This window comes from Zalophus californianus, chromosome 6, assembly GCF_009762305.2.
Source record: "Zalophus californianus isolate mZalCal1 chromosome 6, mZalCal1.pri.v2, whole genome shotgun sequence".
Taxonomy (NCBI): domain Eukaryota; kingdom Metazoa; phylum Chordata; class Mammalia; order Carnivora; family Otariidae; genus Zalophus; species Zalophus californianus.
This window is the reverse complement of record NC_045600.1, coordinates 103496302-103516223: the sequence shown is the minus strand read 5'-3', so window position 1 is coordinate 103516223 and position 19922 is coordinate 103496302. Positions and strand designations below refer to the sequence as shown.

At 44.1% G+C, this 19922-nt stretch overlaps 1 long non-coding RNA gene across 1 annotated transcript; it reads right to left on the bottom strand.

The window, feature by feature from the left end:
• Positions 1-3844: 3844 nt before the first annotated feature.
• Positions 3845-19170, bottom strand: LOC113908650. Its single transcript, XR_003515566.1, has 3 exons — positions 19067-19170; positions 9044-9151; positions 3845-4041 (listed from the first exon to the last, which is right to left on the bottom strand). It is a non-coding gene; the product is annotated as an uncharacterized LOC113908650 (long non-coding RNA).
• Positions 19171-19922: the final 752 nt, after the last annotated feature.

Here is a 19922-nt window from a genome sequence, read left to right as displayed (position 1 = left end):
TTATTTGGGCATACATTCTGATTGGTCAGGCTTCCAAACTGATTGATCAAATGCTCATGCCAAACAGATTGTTAAATATTTTGCATATCACGACTCGATGCGAAAGTTAAATAACAAATGATACAATACCAAAAATTGCTGCCGTAAGTATAGTATCTGCTTGATTAACACATTTCTGTAAACCTAGCTTCTTAGAACAGAGTCAGTAGGTATATAACAAAGGTGTAGAGGGGATGAGAGGACATTCTGCATCCTTCAGGCCTGGGTTAATAAACATGACTGAATGGGAGGCCATCTATAGCACAGGCCCTTAGAATATGGGCAAGGACCATGGCCAATGCTCAGATGAAAGCAAAACTCTTTCTTGGGTGTCACGAGTGAATACCTAATCATCCAGAATGTGGAGGGAGCCGCCCAAGTTGCAACAATTCTGAGTGGCTCCATTTTTGGGTAGGGTCCAGCCGGCAGAAAGGGGAGGTCAAGCTTAGCCTGCACAGAGAGTTGGGATCAATTATTTTACTCTACTAGGGGGTAGACTGTAAGGAATCCATTTGAATACCTCTTGTATTATTTCCTTCTCTGATATAAAGTTTCTGACAATAAAATACTTTACAAAAAATAAGATAAAATATTTTAGTAAAATCCATTCCTTTATGCAGGATTTTGTGTCAAATAAGGCATATGCAGCAAGTATATGCATTTTGGGTAGAGTTTCTTGTAAGCTTGAGTGATCAAAGAAAGCATTTTGGGACCAAATGTAAAATGGACTCTGATCCATTGGCAAAATGAAGATATGCTGAAACTCACAATCATAACAGATCTGAGATGTTTATGGCAGTAAATAATAGAACACTGGATGGCTTAAATAATGAAAATATTTATTTAACCACATACTAAAATAATCAGATATAAAACTAATGACAGGTGAGTCATCCAGTGATTCAAATGACATGCCTGGGACCTGAGGTTTCTCTCTCTCATTTTCTTAGCAATGCTTCCTCAAAGTAACACTTATTTCAACAGGCCAGCCCAATGTGGTTGCAAAATGTCTTCCTGAAACTCCCCAAACTCCTTGCTTCCACGTTCAACAAAGCAGAATATAGAGTATCCTCTTCCTCAAAAGTTTAAATAAATCCCCTAAAATTGAGTTCCCTGGGACCTGACTGCCCTGCCATGAAATAATCCTAACATCCAGGAGACTGGCCTAGACCAACTGGGTGGGGCTGAGGGAAGGGTCAAGCTCAACCTAAATCATGGGGTCCAATAGAGACAGAAAACAGGAGACAAGACTACAGAAGCAACAAATGAATACTAGCCCCTGTTTCAGTGTCAAGTACATATCAATATTTGTATTGAGTACAGCTAGGTGGTTGTTTATGTTGGAATTTCTGGAGAAGTCATGGAGCTGATCCAGGAAAATTCTGACTTGTTCTCTTAAACAGGTACGTTGATGTTGAACTGGGAAGAAGAGCAAGAAGCAAATAACTGTTTGCTTAAAGAGGGGCTGGGTGGTCCAAAGCTAGAATTACATAGGCACTTATACACCTGACTCCTCTCTACTCTACCTCAACTCAAAGCAAGTAGCAAAGGTCAATCATTTCGGCAGCCTTGAACTTTCTTTTTTCTTTTTTTAACAGATTATTGTGTTTATTTGAGAGAGAGAGAGAGACTGGGAGGAGGGGCAGAGGGAGAGAGAGACTCTCAAGCAGACTACCTGCTGAGCAAGGAGCCTGATAGGGGCTCTATCTCACAACCCTGAGGTCATAACCTGAGCTGAAATCAGAGTCGGACACTCAATGGACTGAGCCACCCAGATGTCCCAGCCTTGAACTTTCTAAGTTCTGGGGTTTTGTAATGAAGAGAGGACTGGACTAAGCACCAGGTGACCTGAGTTCTGTTCCCACCTCTGCCACTAACTAGCTCTGCTCTGTGACCATAAACAAGGACAACAACCTTTCTATGCCTCAGTTTCCTCAACTGTAAAATGAGGGGGGCTGGGTTAGATATTCCCTTCCTGACTATAGAATCCTTTGGCTCTTGAATCCAAACCCCCATAATAGGTCACTCTCCCAAGCGAACCAAACACCCTGATGAATCGAGATTTATCCCAACAGCCTCGAGGCCTAGTAGGTCTTTTGGAGGCCAGGCAGGGTGTGGAGCTGGGAAAGGAGCCAAAGATACCTAGTTCCTTGTTCCAAATAGCATTCAGTCCACCCTATGACTCAGTTATCGGTACTTCTGTCTTTCCAAGGAGTGCAACGTTTCAGTCCTCTCTGTGCTGGTGACAACAATTTATGAGGGTACCAGTCTAAAAGGTTCAGAGAAAAATGAGACTCTGCTTTGTATTTTGAGCCATATCCAGTAATATTCCTGCTTCCAATTCCTACTTAATATGGATAATCATTTCCTGAATAACCTTAAACATAGACTTTTTTTTTTTCTAATTTAACAGCAGCAAGGCTTATTCAATGGAGTTAATCAGGGAACAGGTTGAATGCTCCAGAATCTATGATAAAACATCCGATCTCTCTTGAAATTCCTCATTCTCACTGTTCAAACAGAACCGAAGCAGTTAATATGAAATCAAGCAGAATTCTTTGATTACTTATTTTTAAGATTTACAATTATAAGTGATGGTTGCAACATAACAGAATGCTGAAGAAATAGGCTGAATAGGTGATTCTTCGGTGCCAGGATGAAAATTCAGATTAAGAAAAACTGCTAATGAAATCCTAATCACATAGTAATTTCCCACGTATTACTCTATGAAAATCAAGTAGCTATATGGCCTAATTAGGCCTGTTTGGGAGATTATCACAACATCTTATTTTTGCAATGAATGGCATTATTCAGCGTTTAATATTCATTGAGGCTTTTATGAAACAGAGAGGTTTCCATATGTCTCTAGAGCAAAACATTTGTGTTTGCCATCTGCTACTCAAGAGTAGTTTTGTAGAAAAAGAATGCAAATTGCTCGGTTCTTTAATTACTTTGGGGTTAGGCTATACTATAGTTGGGACTGTGGAACGGCCAATTCACAGCTAGGAGCATACAGTTGTTTACTTAGCCACTAACTTACAGAATTCTTTACAAGCAAACCGCATGAAAAGAAAGTGAAGCTTAAAACTATCTTTGTCCTTTAAGCTCAAGGCAAAGTTCATTATGAAGTGATGTGTGAGACTTTTTTTAAGTTAGCATTAAGGAGACACTATCTAGGACGTTGGATTTTGAGGTTGGTATAGCAAATATCAGTTCTCTTTTCTTAATCCTGACACCAAAGGAATATATGACTCAATACTTAAAACAAAACAAAACAAAAAAAAAACAAAGGATCTCCTTGAACTCAGTATTAAAAAAAAAAAAAGGAATTTACTTTAGTTACCCAGGAGATAATTACTTGGGCTTTGGACTCTGCTGTTTGTTTCGCTTTCCCCCCTTCTCATTAGTTTCTTGAATTGTGGATAATTCTCTGCTTGGTAACATCTCCCTAGCCTATGGATATGCACCATTAGTTTTGCTTAATCAGGAGTCACTTCAACCAAGAATTTAACCCAAAGTGGAAACCCTGGAGCTTAGCGAAAAATCTGTAAATTTCAATTACTGATGCTCTTTGGAGCCCTGCTCACAGTAAAATTTCATTCACTGGGGTTATTGGTATATGGAATGTGAGAAATTGACAAATGAAAGGGACCTAGTTTGGCCGCTGACTAGCTATGAGATCCTAACCTTATGGACCTCTACTTTCTAAGACTATTTTCTGCTTTAAGATACTATAAAACCAGTGAGTATAGAGATCATTTATTGTTCCCAAAGTTTGTGCCTCAGAACATTAAGTGAATGGGTGGGTGAAGCTAGAAGAATGGGTTTCATGCCAAACGCTTTTGAGAAATGCTGCTCTCACAGTGTTTTGATGATACGATTTCTCTGAATCCTCAGTATGCTGATGTGCTTTGTGACTGACTCTTCACAGTCGGGTGCAAAGTACAGGCTTCCTCACACTTGTACTCTGAGGCAACTTTTTGATGGAGAGTCTTCTGGGACCTGTGTTTCGCAGAATATATGTTGGGAAACTGATTGCATCTAGACCCTTAGTTTTAGATATAAAGATTGAATTGTAAAGTCCTACTGTCATGATGAAAATCAGCATGTTTACAGGAAGCTGACAAACTGGACTGGTTTCTCCTGAATCCCAGGGCAGGGCTCCCTCCTGCCACCTCTCTCGCGACTGCACCCACAGAAACATTGGCCAGAGGGGAGGGGTGCTGTGATGGCTCCTTTCTCCCCACTTGGGGCAACTGCCTTGCCCCCAAGTCCTGGGGGACAGACATGGTACTCAATGGAAATGAAAATCACCTCATGTCCAGAAGCTAACTTACCCAGCATTCAAAAAGTGTAAAAAACTAGATTCTTAAATGAACATTCTGGAGGCTGAGTTTTTCAGGAAAAAAAAAAAAAGACTAATGTCAATAATTAAGCTAACATCTGCATTTTTTCTTTTGTATTATTCTGTATTTTGAGTGAGTTATAGGACCTGTTAGAGGGTCACATCACACCCAGGCTCATTTTCTACAGTGACATCTAAAGTTCTGTAAAATGATCTGTATAATAAAATGCTCTTAAAAGATAAATTATTTAAATTTCTTGAGGGTATGAATTATATTCATATTGTATCCCTAATGACTAACACAGGGCTTGGCATATATTAGGTGCATAGTGATAAATATGTTTGCATTCATTAAATTATAATCCAATGATTAGACTTTAATAAAATAACTGTTATAATACATTAATAGTACTAATGACATCCTATCTTTTCAAAAATCTCAAAGATAAATTCCTTGACCTGGTGAAGGTTTAAAAGCAGAAGCTAGGGCGCCTGGGTGGCTCAGTTGGTTAAGCGACTGCCTTCAGCTCAGGTCATGATCCTGGAGTCCCAGGATCGAGTCCCGCATCGGGCTCCCTGCTCAGCAGGGAGTCGGCTTCTCCCTCTGACCTTACCCCCTCTCATGTACTCTCTCTCTCTCCCTCATTCTCTCTCTCAAATAAATAAATAAAATCTTTAAAAAAAAAAAAGCAGAAGCTAGCTAACACTCATTATTTGAAATCTTCTATGTGATGCGGTATTTCTTTCAGGGAATAATAAATGGGATCGCTTCTGTGTTTGACTTTTAAATACAGGCACATAGACTTAGAAGTGGAATGAATCGGTAGATACCCAGTACTGTCTTCCAGTCATTGTAGAATTCCCCTGTCAGGCAGTTGGTCTCTATTAAACATCCCCAGAGATAACACACGTAATAATAAGCCTGAACCCTGGAGGGCCTGAGTCATCAGAGAAGGATTAAGTCAGTGTTGGCGAATCATAGTTTGTGTTCTATATTTTCATTAATTTAACAAAAACTTTTTTTTTTTTTTTAGCACCTACAATATATAAAGCAACCCACTAGGTACTATAAGGGGAATAAAGACGAAACTGGTACTGACTATCCCTTAAGAAGCCTGCGGTTTTGCAGGAGAGGTGGGGTACACGCATACGTAATTACAATGCTGGGTAAAATTATGATATGCCAGTGATGCACTGTTGTAGAAAAAGTTCTTTCCTAATTAGTTTATTTTTCTTTCAAAACTGGTAGTCTATAGGTCAGCAGATTCCCCAGTGTATTAGAATGCCCCATTCCCGGACTATTCTGGATAAACAGCATCCGGGACATCAAGTTTCATGAATGGTCATCAGCATCATCTGAGAGCCATGCTTCTTATTAGAGAGCAGGACAGGGCCACCCCAGCACGATCTTTTTTTTTTTTTTTTTAAAGATTTTATTTATTTATTTGACAGAGAGAGACACAGCGAGAGGGGGAACACAAGCAGGGGGAGCGGGAGAAGGTGAAGCAGCCTTCCTGCTCAGCAGGGAGCCTGATGTGGGGCTCGATCCCAGGACCCTGGGATCATGACCTGAGCCGAAGGCAGATGCTTAACGACTGAGGCACCCAGGCGCCCCCACCCCAGCAAGATCTTATTGACCAGCACTAAGTCACTTACTTGGACATATGATTCACTTGAACTGGCTGGGTGAGGAGGCTGAATCACAATGACGTGGGAGCCTGGACTGGTGGGGAGGCTGAGGGCATGCCTCCAGGAAGGTAGGTACTTTGGGTGGCAACGTCATAACCGTTGGGTCATCTAGTAATAGTTGGCTCAAGTTGTCAAGTGACAACCAGAAATGGGGTCAACGTAGGCGCACATGTTGTCCTTGGCTCACAGAGTGGCTCTGTCTGAACAGAGTGCACCTGTCGGGGAGAAGGCTGGTGGGGGTGAGGGCAGAAGGAGGCTCTGTCTGTCCACACCCCAGAAGTGACCACCACCCGATGGTATGAATTGACTCCTTTTTCTGATTCGGGCTGTGTTTTTATCTCTATTAAAAAAAAAATTTAAGGAATTCATCTATGTAACCAACATCCAAAGATCATTAAGGAAATATGTCTTTCATACATTAGAAACCATGGTGTTAGAGAAGGCTGAACTAAAGCCTTTGTCTGAGCCAAGAATCCAGAATCCAATGCTCTTATCGTTGAAATACACAACAACAAAATAACATCAAAGTATACATCTTATACATTTCACTATTTACATCTTTTGCCTTGAGAATTGATGACTAAAAATACTTTTTATGTGTGGACATCGTTCTTTTAATTAAATGTTGTAAATCATTAAATGAAAGAGATGTGACTTAAAAAAACGCTCATAATTTTAACTTTTTTGTATGTCAAGCCAAGACTGAGATCATGACTCTGATTCTGAGGGGAATCATGCGGACGGAGGGATTGGTTTTGTCCCATAGCTCCTTGCAACCTTGGCTGACCCAAGGACTGCTACGAACAGCAGGGCAGCACACACCCAGGGCCCGAGGGAGTCACGCTTTTCTTCTCCTTTCTACTTGGTCCATTTTGGGGAGGCAACAAAAAGGTCACCCCATGGGGCACCTGGGTGCTCAGTTGGTTAAGCGACTGCCTTCGGCTCAGGTCATGATCCTAGAGTCCTGGGATCGAGTTCCACATCGGGCTCCCTGCTCAGGTAGAACTCTGACTGCCCCCCCCCCCTCATGCTCTCTCTCTGTCTCATTCTTTCTCTCTCAAATAAATAAATAAAATCTTAAAAAAAAAAGGTCACCCATGCCAGGATCACCACCTAGAGCTTTGGTATCTGGGTGCAACCTCTCCAGTAAAATATTTAATTATGGAGTTTATTCATTTGATTTCTGGCCCTTATACCTACTGGAGAGCATGGCTACTGCCCAGAATAAGTTATTTGTGGTAGGAGAGCAGGCAAAACACTTGAAACAGCTCATGCCCATGTGTATTATATTTGAGGTAGCAATTACCTCTGGTATCCAGATTTGTGCAGGCTCCAGTATTAACTCACACTTTTGGCTTATTTATTATTTGGCCAGATATCATTTGCTCTTTTGTCTTAGCAAGAGGGGACCCTCCCCTGGGGCCCACTCTTTAGAGAGCCCTACCCTTGTCCTCTTCGGGTCCCTACTCCCCAGTGGGTGAGGAATCCACAGGCCACGTGGATGTATTCACTCAGAGCCATGCTCCCTTTCTAGAATCCACTCTAGGTTCCCAGACCCCAGAATTCCCTGCCAAAGATCCTGCTTCCAGGAATGGTAGGGGCCTCTTTTCCTGACCTATCCTTCTGAGGGTACACTGCCATTGGTGTGGCACCACAGGCATAAGCAATGGCCAAAAGGGGGTGCTAACGTGGCCAGAGCTTGAACGCATGGTCTGGGATCCTCCTTGTATGTGTATGAGGCCCTTCCTGATGCAGCCTCTGCCTGGTGGCGGGAAAGCAGGGCATCAGTCCAGGCCAGGACTGCTCTCCCTGAATCACCACATTCTGGCATGGAGCTCTGTGGAGCCAAATATTCTAAATTTCAATCACTTTTTTAGGTCATTATAAACATCTGTCAAGGTAAGAAACTTGTTATCTTCATTTATAATTTTTTAAATATTTAGACACAAGATATGTGGGCCTGTTTTTACTGTTGTTTTTTTTTTTAAGATTTTATTTATTTATTTGACAGAGAGAGAGCACAAGCAGGGGGAGCAGCAGGCAGAGGGAGAGGGAGAAGCAGACTCCTGCTGAGCAGGGAGCCCCACGTGAGGCTGGATCCCAGGACCCTGAGATCATGACCTGAACTGCAGACAGATGCTTAACCGACTGAGCCACCCAGCCTCAGTCGGCCCCCCGTTTTCACTGTTTTCTTTGTTTTTGTCATTTCTTGTTGTTATTGTTTGTTTTCACTTTTTTTCACCTCAAGCCCCACAGATTGCCGGACTAGGCCTGCTCTTGGAATAGGTTTGATTTTGAGTTTGTTTAAAATCATAATACAAGGGATCGGTAACAGAGAGTGGAAACGTGGGTGGTGGGTGGGCTGCTTTGTCCGTAAGCCCTGTCCTAACTACGGCCCCATGTCCTGGCCCTGCTCCCTGGCCTGACGGGAGGAACTGTGTGCGCGCACGTGCCTAACATCCACTGGGAACCAGAAGAATATGCTTGGCTGTTCTCAAATAATTCAAGCCCCACATTGCTGCTCTGCTCCAGATTGCTATCATTTCCCTGCCAAGAAACTCTTCCCAGTTGACTTCCTTAAGCTGCTTGGAGTTAAGAGCTGGGCACCATGAAGGCCTCTTTCCAGGCAAAAAAGAATGAACTAAAAAAAAGAATTGGGCCAAGCTTCCTTGATTGAACCATTTCACTTCAGCAAATCCCTAAGCCCTTCTATCTGTTTTGTCAGGAGTAAAATGAGCAGACTAATTCAGTCCTACCTCAGAGGGCAGTGAGCAGCAGGTTTAATTAATGATGGTTGTGACGGGCTTTGTAAGGTAAAGTCGTACATAAATGAAAAGGAGAACTAGAGCTACTTTGTCCAAAGTTGGGAGTGCCTCCTGCTTTCCACTGCCACGGTGAGGGCTCTCAGTACTGATCACAGACTGCTGCAGACTTCAGGGGGACAGAAATGTGCAGGTGAGCTTGAGTTACCTGAACAGAGAGCCGGGTTGGCAATGAGAATGGACACCTCAGATTCCTGGATGGCAGGCAGCCCCAAGACCCACTGGGCCCAGCTGGTGGCAGATGACAGACTGGTTTCTGCAACCAAAGTACAAAGAACAGGTGTATCCATTTATGTCTGGGACCGTTCTGGAAAGATTCTTGAGATCTAATGCCTCACATCGAGTAGAGAGCTCTTCCAAAGATCTCCCCTGCCCTTCTTCTTAGTCTCCCTGCCTTGGTTTGCTGACTTACAGCTCACATTAGAGGAGTTTTCCTCAGGAAGAGTGTTTGCTGAAAATATGCAACAAGGATCAAGCCTGTCGAGGATGCATTTCTTCCTTTAAAGTCACGGTCTTATTTAGAGGGGTCACATTCCATGGTTCACTTAAAGACATAGCTACATGATTTACCAGAAGTCATACTATTCTTGTTAAGCATCACACTTCAGAATTGTTGATTACTTTGGTTAACATGGGATTTCTGTCTCTCTTCTACAATTCATCTAACAATATTCATATGCAACAAATCATAACTTTTTTAAGATTTTATTTATTTGAGAGAGAGAGAGTATGAGAGGGGAATGGGTCAGAGGGAGAAGCAGACTCCCTGCTGAGCAGGGAGCCTGATGCAGGACTCGATCCTGGGACCTCTGAATCATGACCTGCGCCAAAGGCAGTCCCTTAACCAACTGAGCCACCCAGGCGCCCTAAATCATAACTTTTATATAGTAAGAGAACATGATTGCACCTTCCCTTAATCTCCTCTAGACTTTATGTTTCTAGGATTGGTGTATCATATGTTGAAATTATGTTTATACAGCCTCTTCCTTTTTATTAGATGACCTTGAGCTCCTTGAAAATCCTAAGAGGGTCTTAATCATTTTTACATCCCCCTTGACATCAGTGCCTTCTTTATAGGAGACATAAAAATACACTTAATCAAACAAATTGAAAATGAAAAGATCTAAGGAGTCATGAAAATGATAAGAAAACCTAATGTTCATTAGGGGGCTCCTTCCTTCCTTCCTCCCTTCCTTCCTTCCTTTCTGTCTTTTTCTTTCTTAGGGTGCTTCATTTTCAAATTATTTTTTTTAAGTAGGCTCCATGCCCAACATGGAGCCCAATGTGGGGCTTGAACTCATGACCCTGAGATCAAGGCCTAAGCTGAGATCAAGAGTCAGATGCTTAACTGACTGAGCCAGCCAGGCACCCCTCAAATAATTTTTTTTTTTTTTTTTTAGAAAGAGAGGTGGGGGGAGGTGGGGAGGGGGAGAGGGAGATGGAGAATCAGGGCTCAATCCCATGACCTTGGGACCATGATCTGAGCCAAAATCAAGAGTTGGATGCTTAAGTGACTGAGCCACCCAGGCGCCCCACCCTCAAATAATTTTTAAAAAATTTCTTGTTTGAATCTCTAAGTAAATTATATTGGTTAAGATCAAAATTCTTGAACTTCGGGGCGCCTGGGTGGCTCAGTCGTTAAGTGTCTGCCTTCGGCTTAGGTCATGATCCCAGGGTCCTGGGATCGAGCCCCACATCGGGCTCCCTGCTCAGCGGGAAGCCTGCTTCTCCCTCTCCCACTCCCCTGCTTGTGTTCCCTCTCTCACTGTGTCTCTCTCTGTCAAATAAATAAATAAAATCTTAAAAAAAATTCTTGAGCTTCAGCGAGACCTAGGCTTACATCTTAGTTTTGCAAGTTACCTTTCATGAGGTCTTGGGAATGGTACTTAAGCTCTGTGCCTTAGTTTCCTTATCTGTAAAATGGGAATACTACTACTATTTATCTCATAGAGACGGTGAAAAGATTAAATGAGATAATCCATGTAAAGTGCTTAGCACAGTGCCTGACACGAAATAAGCATTCAGATGATATCATTGTCATCACCATTAGAGATTATAGGGTCGGAAGTCTTGGTTGCTTGCAGAGCCTGAGAGGATAGCTTTCAGATTTAACTGCTTACCCCATAGTTCCCCTCAATGCTGTCTTATAAATATGAAGCAGGAACCCACTTAGGTTAGAAACTCAAAATTTTCTGCTTCTAGCCCCTGCTTGCAGATTTTATTCTTTAGATACTTGAAGTATGAATAAGATAGTTCTCATCCAAATATAATATGAGGACTGTTTAAAACGCACTTTGTTGGTTGTAAAATATATTGCTAGGCAGTGTGGATCCTTGTAAATGGGCTCACTTCCAATGCACTTGGGATGTCTTTAGTTTAAAATGGTATCCCTTGGGGCACCTGGGTGGCTCATTTGGTTAAGCTGAAGGTGGAGCCTACTTATGATTCTCTCTCTCCCTCTCCCTCTGCCCCTTCCCTGCCCTCTCTCAAAAACAGAAAAGGAGGGGAGGGTGTGTGCCTGGGTGGCTCAGTTGGTTGGGCATCTGACTCTTGATTTTTGGCTCAGGTCATGACCTCGGGGTTGTGGGACTGAGCCCTGAATCAGGCTCCACACTCAGCATGGAATCTGCTGGTCTCTCTCCTTCTGTTCTTCACCACACTTTTGCTCTCTATCTCTAAAATAAATAAAATCTTTTAAAAAAAAATGGTATCTCTCCTCAAATGTGGTCCCTAGATTTGATTGTTCTACATGAAAATAATGTTATTGCATACATTCATCACCAGTTTGCTGAAGTTTGTGGAGAAGGTGTTTTTAGTCAACAAACTATGTCCAGCAAATAACCAGATGCTTCAGGGAGAAGACAGAGCAATAGCGAGGCAGCCTGAGAGGAGGACTTAGCCTTGCCAAAGGTGGTAGTGACAATGGTTTGGAGGGAAGAAGCAACATTATGGGTTCTCTATCCAACCTCTGCCTCCTTCCCTAAGAGCTTCCCTCACCCTCTTCCACTAGGGTGGGCCCCAGGAGTCACCATGGTCCCAAGTGCCCGCAGGTTACTGGACTCCACGCTCCTGACCCAAGCTGAGAAAACCAGCTTCTCTCGCCAGGGCATCTGGGACTGGGACACAGGCCTTCTGGTCGGTCACTGTTGGCCCTGGAACAAGGGGCTAGCATGGCCACTGTCACTGTGAGCCCTGAGAAGCAGAAAAACTGGGGTGTAGGGAGAGGAGGCTGAAAGAGAGTCAGGGAGAAGTAGAGTTGAGAAACCAGGTCACCCCTGAGAGAAAAAGGGAGGTGTCAAGAGAAGAGTTGTCTCCATTCCCGGGGCCTCTCAGTGCTTTGTTCTGACCCCCCCTGAGGCCCCACTGCCCTTCCTGCCCTGGCCCATGTCCAGCACTCTCTCCATTGAGCTCAGGCAAGATTATATCTGTTACGTGAAACCCAAGGAGTCTTGGCTGCGTGAGTGGTTGGCTGAGAGAGAGAGAGACAGAGAGAGAGAGAGAGGCTAAGCCAGGGATTCTGGCTGCACAGGCAGGGTCTGCCTGCTGATGCCCACCCGGGAGATCCTATCACACTGGCCTGCCCAAGCCAGACATGCACACCAGTAATGTTTGCTGATGACCAAACTGAATGGAACAGATGCACAGCTATTCCTGAAATAACGTTCTTTGTCACTTCCTGATATACTTTCTTGTGTAGTACGGAAGAAAGTGGCATTATGGAGGCACACCCAGAATGTTCTAACCCTGAATACTTCTGCAGGGGTATGTATAACTGCTGCTGTCATTGGTCATGCATGTTGCAGGGAAAAAAAAAACCACACTGGATATGCACTTTAATGTTGTCAGTCCCCATTCTGGGCCACAGGACATTCACCTGTAGCTTTGGCTCTGCCCCAGATTCAGGGACAAATCCTACCTCTAGCTGAAGGTTTCAAGGAGCCCTGGTTCAGGAGTTCAGGGGACACTGTTAGGTCACCCTGGGACCTGTCCTGCCCCACTAAATGCTCTGGTTCTGGCCTCTGGGCTTCAGCCTCATCCTGGGATTCAGTTTGATTCCGTGTTGCAGGACTTGACTCCTGGATGCCCCAGGCTTCAGCCCCTGCCTCTATAACCCAGCCAGGACCCTGGCCCCTTTAAAATCAGCACTCTGATGCACATACAGCTATTTTTCCTAGGTAACACATCTGAAACACAGACCAAGCTGAGACCTTGCTACCTGCACTTTGTCCTATGTGACCCACACTGCCACTCTGGGTCACTCACAGGGTTATTTCCAACACCTCCCCCAAATCTGCCACCCCACCTTCACCAATCATCATATTTGCTTCACTTTTGGGACACCTTCCTTTTCACGCCTGAATCTAAGTCACCCTATCACCTGCTAGTGCTCTGAGGGTCCGCATGGTCCTGTGGCTCTGCTTGCCTGGAAGACCTCCTCCCTCTAACTTCAACTGGGCACCAATCACGGTGCCCAGCACGTAGCAGGGTGACAGGGAAGCAGTGTGGTAGAAGGAACATGGGCATCTTGAGCAGATCTATGTTCAAATCCCTGCTCCCCCACTTACACAAGGCTCTTAGTTCCTCTAGAACGCCAAAGGATTGTTGAAAGGATTATGTGAAATAATGTGTCTGGCAAGATTTAGTTGTTATTTGATAAAACACATCTGCTTTTCTTTCCTGCACTTATATTTTTTAACAGCTTTATTGATATTCACATATCATACAACCCACTGACAAAGAGTGCAATTCACTGGTTTTTAGAATATTCACGAGATGTAGATTTCTTAAAATGCAATTAGAGCATGAGAAATAAGAGGTTTAGTAACACTTAAAAAGACTTAGGGTGTTAGTCACCTACAAGGTTATGTTAATCAACAGTGTGGTGCCATCACATTGCCAAACAAGCATATGTGATATGGGGCTGAACTGGTACACATGTGATGATCAGAACAAGGCAAGTAACAGTTCCCTGTGATTCAGAGCTGGCAATGCGTTCAGTCATTGGGCCTATTTTAAGAGGGATGTGGGCAAATTGGAGCATGTCCAAAGAAATTTAAAAAGGGTGATGAGAAACTATGAATACTAGGATATGCATCCTGGAGAAGTAAATTCTTTTTTTTTTTAAGATTTTATTTATTCATTTGAGACAGAGAGAGAGAGAGAGAATGAGCAGGGGGAGAGACAGAGGGAGAAGCAGGTTCCCTGCTGAGCCAGGAAACCGATGTGGGGCTCCATCCCAGCACCCTGGGATCATGACCTGAGCTGAAGGCAGACGCTTGACCATCTGAGCCACCCAGCCGCCCCTGGAGAGGTAAATTCTAAGAGAAGGTGAAACCCTGTCCTCAATTAGCTCAGAGCTGTTGGTTGGAAAATGAATGACATGTGTTTTCTATGTTCCCTTCCTAGGCCAGAAATTCAATGGGTGAATTTAAAAGCAAGCAAGCTTCCACACGATAGAAGGAACAATTAGAGCTGTTGAAAATAGGAATGGATTGTCCCTTCCTAACTTGAAATTCCATATTTAATGTGTTACTACATCATTAGCAAGTCTGAGAAGGAAGGCTGGTAGAGCTCTTATTCTGTGCAATGGGCTGTGCTCAGGTGGATAAAATGATCCAGGAGGTCAACTCTTCTTTATTCAAGGCCAACCAGCCAGTTTGTGAGTTAGTCTAGTAGTCCCTTCTTTCTCCCATTTTTTATTTTTTATTTTTTTGTGTGAGTAAAGCCATAGAAGTTTAGTAAGTGAAGCTCTCCAGAGTGAGAGGGGTCCGACAGGGGTGCCCTCTCCCATTTTTTAAAAAGATTTATTTACTTCACAGAGAAAGAGAGTGCAGCGGGGAGGGGCAGAGGGCGAGGGAGAGAGAAACTCAAGCATGACTTGGGGCTCAATCCCACAACCCCGAGATCACCACCTGAGCTGAAGCCAAGAGTTGGCTGCTCAACCAACTGCGCCACCCAGACACCCCTCCCATTTTTCATTCCTTCCTCTGGTGTCAGAGAAAAGGATGCCCCAAAGTGTCAATATGGATATTTTATTAGCAGTTTTGATGACACTGAAAGTATTCCTAAAATAAGACTTTCGCATTACCTGATCAGGAGGGTTGTGCTCCTCTCTTCCCCACTCTGTATGAAGTGACTTCATTTTAGTACTTGAAATTGACCCCAGTGCAAACATTCGTGGAAATTAGCAAACACTACAGATCAGCAACACACCTCTCCCCTCGCTCCCAGTGTCGACGATGCTACACAGTGACCACAGAGCTGGCATAATTCTACTGGATTTTCAGACTAAGTATCTCTATGAAAAATATATGTAGAGCCAATAGTATTTAACTTTCACCTAAGGGCAATTTGGAATTTAAGTGGTTTAAAATAGTTAACTAGTTTCAGATGAAATGGAATATTTAGGAGAAAATATTTGGAGATTAGACTCGTCTTACATGTATTTTTCCTTTAGAAAAATTCACAATAACCCCGGTCTGTATTTGGAGTTTATTACGCACAGCTGCTTAGGGAGTGACTGGGTAACAGATTAGGGAGACAGAGCCAACGGTGAGGCCCTCTGGAAATGGGAGATAAAGCTCTCTGCTGGCCAGTGCTTGTCCTGCATGTCAAGGGGCTTCTTGTGTCACCTACTGCACTTTGAAAGAACAATCTCTCGGTTTTTGATTCAAAGGTAAGACTCCAGCAAGTATTTTCTGCAGATGGAACGAATTCATGATCTTCCCTAAGTCAGAACTATTCTAGAAACCTAGCATTTTACAAGTCACCACTAGGGAAATCACCATCAGCCCAATATTTCCAGAGCCAACTGATTTCTTTATAATCAACAAGCTCTAGGAATTATAGTTGGCATTTACTGAGCATCTGCAGTGTACTATGCACAAGTATTACCTCATTATGTATTCATATAACCTTATGAAATAGACATACAGATTATTTTCATTTAACAGATGGGGAAACAACTTATAAAAGTTAAGTGGCTATTAGACTTAAAAAGTTTCTGTGCTCCCAGGTAACAGGGCTTACAATGTCTACCACTGTGTGTATAGCAGACATTCTACAAATAGTTTAATACATTTTTAAATGTGAACAAATAGAGCACCATTCTTCTTAATACTCTGAGCCTGCGGACCCATTAGCCTTTTTAATCAGCTTTTATCTAATGGGAAAACAGAATGATTTTCATTTATTTTTGCTTGAACACATTTTCCAAGGGAAGAGCTCACTATAATATCTCATTAACCCTATAATGACTTAGCCTTATTTTTCCAGTTTTAGAAACAAGTTAATTTGGGGTGCCTGGGTGGCTCAGTTGGTTAAGGGTCTGCCTTCAGCTCAGGTCATGATCTCAGGGTCCTGGGATCAAGCCCCACATCAGGCTCTCTGCTCAGTGGGCAGCCTGCTTCTCCCTCTCCCTCTGCCACTCCCCCCGCTTGTGCTCTCTGCCTCTCTCTCATTCTGTCAAATAAATAAATCTTAAAAAAAAAAGAAAAAGAACTGCTTAAAAAAAAAGTAAACAAACAAATTAACTTGGACTTAGCCAGAATTCTGTGGTCCTTCAGTCTTTTCATCACACCAAGTTGAGGCAGAGGGAGAACCAAAGGCATGTATCCAGAAGGACCTAGAAGTTCTGACAGGAAAAGCAGGGTTCTGGATAAACCAGAGGCAGAATAGTTAGTTCTCAAAGAAAGACCAGCACACCAGTTACACAGAGTGTGGCGCTCAGGGGACAGATTCCCGTGCCTGCCCTGCTACTTGGGCAAATTGGGGAATGAGAGTCCATCCTGATCTTAAGAAACCTATGGACTTTTAGGGAAGAGAACACATAGACACATGGACATAAGGAGCGTGAAATTGCAGTACAAGAGCATGAAAAGAAAAGCCACCTGAGACAGCAGTGGTTATTGAGAAAGGATTAACGTAGGCCGTAAGTGCTTACATTTGCATACATTTTTGTTGACCCCAGCATCTTCATAAAATGCCTTTACTATGAGCTGGGGGGAGACAGTGAAGTTTGGGAGAGCACCTGGCCTCTGAGTAGCTCACTTTCTTCCGTGGAGACTCAGGCAGGCTATGAGAGGGTTTGCAGGAAAATAGCTGGGGAGACCAGGAGACCTGGCACCTGATCCTCAAGCCCGGTAGCACAGTGCTGGGACGCCCCGCCTGGCAGAGCTGAACAGCAGTGATTTTTCCCCCCTCTGTATTTTCCCCTCTCCCCACCTTTCAGTGAGAGTAGCCTATAGATATTCTGGGCTTTGCTTTTGAAAATGTTGAGCCCTCTGAGGAACTGAGAATAGTAGTTCTCAACCTTGGCTCCTCATGGAATAACCTGGGGCCTGCGGGGGGTAGGGGAGGGGGCGCCTGGGTGGCTCAGTCAGTTAAGTGTCCCGCTCTTGATTTTGGCTCAGGTCACTATTTCAGGGTTGTGAGATCGAGCCCCACATTGGGCTGTGGTGAGTGTGGAGCGTGCTTAAGATTCTCTCTCTCTCTCTCTCCCTCTGCCCCTCCCCACCCCACTCCCCCATAAACAAATAAACAAACACACACCACCGCCTGGGTACCACCCCCAAATGCCCTACAACTGACCTAGGATGCTCCACTGGTGATTCTAACATGCAACCAAGTTTGAGTATCATTGACTTAAAGGTTTCCTCGACATAGTATGAGAATAAGATTTGCTGAAATGGATAAAACATCTTGGAGAAGGAGGTGGGGGGGGTCCCTGTTCCAATCTAGAGAAATATCTTTGATTTGTTACTTGGAGTAGTGGGAATCTGGGTTCTGGCTTCCTTACAGTCCCACAGGAAGGTAGGAACACTCCAGAGAGAACGCTGGGATGGTAAATCTAGGGCAGTGTTTCTCACACTGGGATGTGAATGCAAATTGCCAGGGTATCTTGTTAAAAGGCAGATTCTGACCCATGAGGTCTGGGGTTGGGGCCTAAGTCTGCATTTCCAACAAGTTCCTAGGTGGTCCCAATGCAGCCCATAATGTGGCAAAGATCTTCATGACTAGGATTCTAGGCTGTCTCAAGATTCCCATTTTCCATCTCAAACCATAACCTGTTAAACATGAAGGATTCTATAGTCAGGGACAATGGACATCCCCTGCAGTGACCTGGTTGGATTGAAGGCTGAAGGGCAGATGGACCTCAACTACAAATCAACGAAGCCTTGCAGGCTAAAGAGGAGCACATCCTGGCAGGGGATCCCCATGTCGGGGTCCTGGCAGATCACAAAGGCCCACTCAAAAGAGACGACTGAAGATAGCTTCATGTAGGTATTATTTACAAGGCTGACATGGGGTTAACAGAAATCAACAAAAGATCATGAAATTCCACCCCTCAGGCAGAAGAACCAAAAGGGAAGGAAGTAGTGACTGGAATCCCCTAAGAGTTGTAGGAGAGGGACACCTGAAGCAACTGTTTCCTTCAGAGTAATACAGCCATATGGAAGAAAAGGGCCTGTCAAGGATAGAACCAGGGGAATAAATACCCCAACATTTCTCTTTGCCCACTTTGTGATTTCCTACTGATGCATCTCATTGTCCCAACTCAATTAGAAACCAGAGAACAAGGGAACTCAGCAGGTGCAGTCCATCAAGGTCAGTCTCCTGGGCACAGAGAAGGGTGAAGGATGGAGGGAGAGCAGATCAGGTCAGGGACACATGGAGAGAACCCGGCACAATCTCCAAGAATGAGATGAAATGTTCTGCCAGGCCAGCCTGCTTAGTCTGTTCAGGCTGCTATAACAAAACCCTATAGACTGGGTGGCTTAAATACAATTTATTTCTTACAATTCTGGAGGGTAGCAAGTCCAAGATCAATGGTGTGGGCAGATTTGAAGCCCACTTCCTAGCTCCAAATGGAAGTCTCATCACTGTGTCCTTACACAGTAGGAGTGAGGGAGCTCTTTTTAAAATGGCACTAATTCCCTTCATGGGTGTTCTACCCTGATGACCTACCCACCTCTCAAAAGCTCACTGCTCAATACCATCACACTGGGGGATTAGGATTCAACATATGCATTTCAGAGGGACACAAACGTTCAGCCTATAGTACCAGCCCACTGGGCGCTCAGCTTCAGTCAGAAATTAAGGTGGCATGGAAAAGAACATGACAACAGAGTTTGCACCTGGAGACTCTTACCTTTTAAAGATGGGACCTTACCTGAGCGTGTCAAACATCCTCATGAATGACAGATGGATTTCAAACCCCCACAATGGAGCTTTTGGGACGATGGTTGTGACCCTATGGAAGACTGGTGAGCAGAGAAAAGGCGGGCTTTCTGCAGTTGCTGTTGATTTCAGGAATGTGTTGAGAATAAGCTACACATGTTTCGATTCCTGACAACAGGTGGACCACAGAGGAAGGGAAAAAGAATGCAGGCTTGTTATATAGTTTCCTAATGACACAGATTTCTCTGAATTTCTCAGAAAAATACTCAGAAAGGCGGAAGTGTGAAAAGTTGTCTTTAGGGCCCCACCTCACACCCTGAAATTCTTAAAACAAAGCTGAATTTCCAACCACCTTTCTGGGAAAAGAAGGGCACAAGCCAAAGGCACGCCAACCCAGGGGCAAATAGGGATCTGACCTATTTAGAACTGGTCTTGGCTAGCCTGAAATTTAACACCAGTTAAGTCCCTGGCTTAGCTGGGACACCTGTGAGCTTTCCCAGTGTCTGACGTTGACAAAGGGGGAAGGGAGCAGAGAGGGTTGCACACATCTCAGGTGAAGGCGCTGGTGGGGAACTGGAGAGAACAAAGGACTTTCTCAGATGTGGCCAGATAGAACAGCTGGGGAGTTGTCAGCAGCATACAAACTCCAACTGGCACTTCATGGTTCTTTGGGAAGCCAGGTGGGATTCCTTGAGAGTGGGCTGCCAAGGCAAAGTGGCTCTGGGTCCCTTTATCTGTCAGCAGTGCAAGGACCCGGGGACATTGTAGGAGACACTGAGCTTTGGAGGAGGAGAGAGAATTATAGAGCCCAGGTCTTCCTGACCTTGACTTTTATTTCTCCTGTCTTT